The following is a 6,053-nucleotide window of genomic DNA, read 5'->3' as shown; positions in this document are numbered from 1 at the left end:
TGACCAGACTCCGGAATGCCTCAGTGGGCTCAGTGGTCATGTGATCCTCAGTGACCTGGGTACTCCTGCTGTGGAAATGAAAAAGAAGCATTATTTTTAACTTCAAAAAGGAGAAGTAACCAATGACCTTACCCTTATAACATACCTTGTCCCATAACTCTGCCTAGTGTTGATAAATTCATTCCCTTACTTTCTATCCTTTTACCCCCTAATTTAAGTAATGTTTTCTTTGGAGAACATTTTAATTTCATTATAATTATTCTATGGAGCAGGGTATATAATGGAAACTACACACATCCTAATAATGTGAATGAAACAATTTTGCTTTACTCTGAGCTGATGTTTCAGTGGAACCTGTAATTAACCTGTCAAGCGTCGAGCTAGGGGACAGTAGGTCTCTTAATAGGAGAGGATTTCAGTTTATAAAGACTTTCCTAATGCCCTTACTTTGAAGCATGACGTTGGTTCAGGAAATGTTTTATATAGGTATTCAGTATCCAAAAGACCTTGAAGAAAAATTCAACAAGCAATTGGTACCATGTTATCCTATTTTTGTAAAGAGTGTAGAATTGTATTTCAATCACATACAAGTTGTATCAGTGAAACAGCAGCACATGTAAATCATTCATTTTTCCTACAGCCTAACTTCTCAGGCAAAGTGCTTTCTAATATCTGTACAACACCTGAAGTATGTCTCAATGCTATTTAATTAGCAAGTATTTATTAAGCCTTACATGTCCTTAACCTTTTCTAGGAAAAATATGAGACATAAACCTTTCCCTTATAAAATTCTAATGGTAAAAATTAAAAAAAAATATTAAGCTACATGGAATTTATGAAGTTAATAGAAAGGGCTGGAGAAGTCAAACTCATTTTGGAAGACAGGGTTTCCTGAACCATGTTTGAAGGATATACATGTTTCCAAATAGCCTGAAACTTAGCAGAAGCTTGATGGGAGTTGGAGAAGAGTCATCTGATGGAGCAGAGAGAATGCTGCACGGGAAATTGCTATTCTCTCTTTTGTTCTGAGGCCAGTCACAAATGTACTTTGAGATCCTCTACTGGTTATGGACTTTATTTTTGGTGTTCTTTGATATTATCCTATGCTAAGTGGACCATGCATCAGCACCTTGGGAGTCACCTAGGACCTTGTTAGAAATGTGGACTAGGACCCAGTCCAGTTCTACTACATCAGAATGTACATTTCAAAAAGATCCCAGGTTATTCATATGCACCATAAAGTTTAAGAATTACTGATCTAGACAAATGTTGCTGCATCCTGGAATCACTTGGGGAGGTATAAAAACCTCAATGCCAAAGCCACACTCCAGATCCATTCAGCCAAAGTCAGATGAATGGATAGAATCCAGGCATCAGAATTCGTTTTCAAGCTGCCCAGGTGGTTCTGTTGTGCATCCAGGTTGAGCATCAGTGTGTGAGGCACTGCCACCAGGGCACTTGGAGTAGCAGTAGGTAACATTTAAGAGTATCTCTCAATGCTTTATACATTTTGATTGCCTAAATTGCTTTACAAATTCTCATTGAGTGTGTGCAAAGTATTGATACTAGCATATCCTTTTAATCTGTGTGTGAAATTTAATTAGGCATCATTTGAGCAGCTGCTCTTGAGACTGGTTTTTTTTTTTTTTTTTTTTTTTAGGATTCCTTTGCAGATAGGTGTGGCAGTGTAAAATGTAAAACACCAAAGTTTTTGGTTCCCTCGAGGAATATGGAGTAACAACATTTGATCACAGATAAAGATGATGAAGTAAAATAAGATGTGCTGTAAAAGCAACACATTTTTCCTATATGAGAATTTATCTGTAGTTTAGGCAACTTCCCAATGAATAAAGATATCTTTATCTTTTTAAATAATGATTTCTTTTTTGAATCCTTGAAAAGGATTCAAAATAGAAAAGTATTTTCTAATTTAAGAGAATAAGTAGCATAGATGGTAGGTAGAAAATAGAAAGGAGGAGGGTAAGAACAGTATGGGAAATGTAGAAGCCAGAGAACTTATATATACAACCCATGGACATGAAATAAAGGAGGAGGGAATGTGGGTGAGAGGGGGTGTGCAGGGTGGAGGGGAGTGAAAGGGGAAGTGGGAAAAGTGTAATAGCATAATTAATAAAATATATTTAAAAAATAGGAAAGTATAGCTTAATCAGTTATAGTGGTAAAAATAACCATTTTTTAAAAAAGTAATAAATATTCAAGAGAGTAACATGTTTTACATGAAATCTGCAGAATCTAAAGATCAATATGTTGGAGAATAAATTTAACATACATTTTGTCTTTTCCTATGAAACTTACAGAAGAGGTTTATGAATCCAAATTTGAGTTATAACTATCAGAACCAGATCTCTGTTTTCCTATCTTTGTTCATGCAAAATAATTTTGTGGATTTCATCAGTTTCACTTACATGAATGCTTACACTATACTTCAGTAACTTAGGTATTCTTTAAGTATTCTTAAGTATTCAAAATAAAAAATAAGTTGAAACCACATGATAAAATGCCATTGTATCCCAGAGTTATGTTTGGAGATAAACCCAATGGATATAAACATACTGTTTTACAAATCAGACTTTGTTATTTTCTTCACCAAATATCTTCATTTATATGTTGTTTAACTTATTACCTGAAATAATTTCACACTTACAGAATAATAGGAAAAATAGTATGAAAGGGTCAGAACTTTCATAATGGTGGAATAAGGACTTCTGAAAGTCTTCATTATAATTAGAGTAATAAAATGGCAAAAATTATCAAAATCAGCCATTTGACAATTCTGGAAATAAGCTAAGAGTTTTCAAAAATCTAGAGAGTATATTCAACAAAATGACTGCATCTCAGTAAGAACAGTGGGATTCCTGGAGTTTTTAACTTGCCCTGTTCCATCATCTTCTTCCCAATTCCACATGTCCTTGAAAACCAGCAGTTATAACATCCACTGGAAGGGCAGCAATGGCTGCATACCTAGGGTACTTGTCAATCAGCAGCAATTGCTTAACAGAGCTGTTGCCTGAAGGAGTGATACTAGTTGGGGCAAATGAGTGGTGAACCAAAAAATTTTATATAGAAGTTCTGTAAAACGAGAAGTCCATAGAGGGCTTTGGAAAGTTGAACGTGTTCCTTGGAATCTAGCAAACAATGTGCATGCATGGGCTGTGCACACACGAAAGATCTGAGATCAGAGAAACCCAACATCTTACTTCTGGTCAACTCTGGAGCCTTTCAAGTGAAGGTTAAGGCCGAGTTTTCATTTGCTGGAGAATTGAAGCTCTCAAAGGCCTTTTGATGAAGGGTGGAAAAATTATTAGTTCAAGGCATTTAAGGAATCTCTGTCTAATTATGATGTGAACACTAAGCTAACTAGAGACTTCAGTGACTGTGCACACCAGTGAATACAGGCTGCATAATTAGTACAGGAATATCACTAGACAGAATACAACAACAATAACAGCAACAACAACAACAAAAATGGACAAAGCCAACAATGGTAACAAATCCTTGATCAGGAATTTGATTTCCAGAGTTGTCACATTATATTATTTAAAATGTCCAATTTTCCAAAAGCTTGTGAAATACACATAGAGACAGGAAAGCATGGCTTATACACATATACACACAAAACAATCAGTAGAAACTGTTCTTGTGAAAGCTTGGATGTTAGATTTACTAGAAGCATGTAAACTACCAAAACCATATTGACTTAAAACAATATAAGTTTGTTATCTTACAGTTTTGTAAGTTAGAATTCTGACCAGAATTCACTGGGCCAGAATCACGGAGTCAGCAGGGACGGATTCTGTTTGGAGCCTGAGGGGATATTCCACTGCCTTACCTCGTTCTACTTCTAGAAGCCACCTGCATTCCTCAGTTTATGACATTCTTCTTCCATCTTCAAAGCTAGCAACAGAGGAGGAGGAAGATGGCATTCTCGACACTCTGTATCTCTTCGACCCTTCTTCCGTAATTCTATCAATTCCTAGCTGCATCCAGGAAAGGCTTTCTGCTTTTAAGGACTCAGATATTACATATGGCTAACTCAGATAACCCAATTTTAAAGTCTATAAACTTAATCACATATGCAAAGCCCTTTAACCATGTAGGATAACCTGTACATAGACTCCAGTGACTAAGGAGTGGACATCTTTGGGCAGGGGGCATTATTCTGTCAACCACATGTGACAAAGACTTTAAATTCAATAAACTAAAGAAAACCTTGTCTGAAGAATTAAGTATGCCACATTGTACATTAGACCTCTAGAAGCTGCTCATCTTATAACCCTCTGACCAACATTTCCCTGTCCCCACCCAACTTCTGGTAACCACCATCCTACTCTCTGTTTCTATGGGTTTGGCTTTTTTAGATTCCATATGTAAGTTTTATCATGATTCTCCATTTTTTTCTGATTTATTTTGCTTAACATAGTATCCTCAAGGTCATCCATATTCTCACAAATGACAGAAATTCCTTCTTTCTCATTGAAGACTATTCCATTCATTATCCATTCATCTGTCAATGGACATTTAGGTTGTTTCCATGTCTTGGAGACTGTAATAAATAGTGCTGCACTGAACATGGGGATGCAGAAGTCTTTGAAAGAATGAGTTTGTTCCCTTTAGACATCTATCCAGAAAAGGAGCTGCTGGATCATATAGTAATTTTGTTTTTAATATTTGAAGAACCTCCATATTGCTTTCCATAGTACACTATACAAATTTATATTCCCATCAACAGTGCACAAGAGTTCTCTTTTCTTTATATCCTTATCAACACTTATCTCTTGCCCTGTAATGACAGCCACTTTAACAGGTATAAGGTGTTATCTTGTGGTTCTCATAATTATTCACCTGATGATGAGTGATGTTGAGCAGCTTTTGATGTACCTGTTAGCCATTTGTGTGTGTTCTTTGGAAAAATGTCCAGTCAGGTCCTTTGCCCTTTTAAAATCAGATTGTTTGTGGGTTTTCTTTTTCTTTTCACTGTTGAGTTCCTTATATATTTTGAATATCAACCTTTTATTACATATATGACTTATAAATATTGTTTTTATTTCATAGGTTACCTTTTTTTTGTTGATTTTTTTGCTATGCAGAAGCTTTTAAATTTGATATAGCCCCACTTGTTCATTTTTGCTTTTGTTGCTTAATCTTTTGTTGTTGTGTAAAAACAATCATTGCCAAGACCATTGTCAAGGAGCACTTTCTCCATTTTCTTCTAGGAATTTTATGGTTTCAGATCTTATGTTTAAGTCTTTAATCCATATTAAGTTATTTTTTGTGCGTGGTGTTAGATACAGGCCCAATTTCACCCTTCTGCATACAATTAACCAGTTTCCCCAGCACCATTTATTTTTTTCCCATTGAATATTATCTGGTTCCTTATCCAATACAGTTGCATATATATTTGAGGGCTTATTTTGGGACTCTTGATTTTGTTCCATCATCCTATGTGTCTATTTTTATTCCAGCACCATACTGTTTGGATTCCTGGGATGTTGTAGTATAGTTGAAATCAGGAAGTGTGATGCCTCTAGTTTTGCTCTTTCTCAGGATTGTTTTGGCTATTTGAGATCTTTTGTAAGTCCAAAAAGTTAATTTTTAAAATATTTATGGGAAAATAACATTGGAATTTTGATAGGGTATACATTTTTCTAAAGAATATATACAAATAACCAATAAGCCCAAGAAGAGATGGCAACATCATTAGTCATTGGGAAATATGCCCTAAAACCACAATAAGATACCAGTTTACACACATTCAGATGGGTAAACAAATGATAGAAGACAGTAACAAGGATGGCAAAGATGTGGAAAAAGTAGAACCCTCACATATTGTAGGTGTGACTGTAAAATGATGCTGCCACTCAGGAAAACACTTTGGTAGTTTCTCAAAATATTAAACATGGAATTACTCTATGATCTAATAATTCAACTCTGAGGTACATGTCTATGAGAAATGAAACACATATAACTAAAAAACTTGTATCTAAATGTACATAGTAGCATTATCATAAGAGCCAAAAAATAGAAGCAATCCA

This window comes from Phyllostomus discolor, chromosome 6 (genome assembly GCF_004126475.2).
Source record: "Phyllostomus discolor isolate MPI-MPIP mPhyDis1 chromosome 6, mPhyDis1.pri.v3, whole genome shotgun sequence".
NCBI classification, from domain to species: domain Eukaryota; kingdom Metazoa; phylum Chordata; class Mammalia; order Chiroptera; family Phyllostomidae; genus Phyllostomus; species Phyllostomus discolor.
This window is presented reverse-complemented; position numbering follows the sequence as displayed.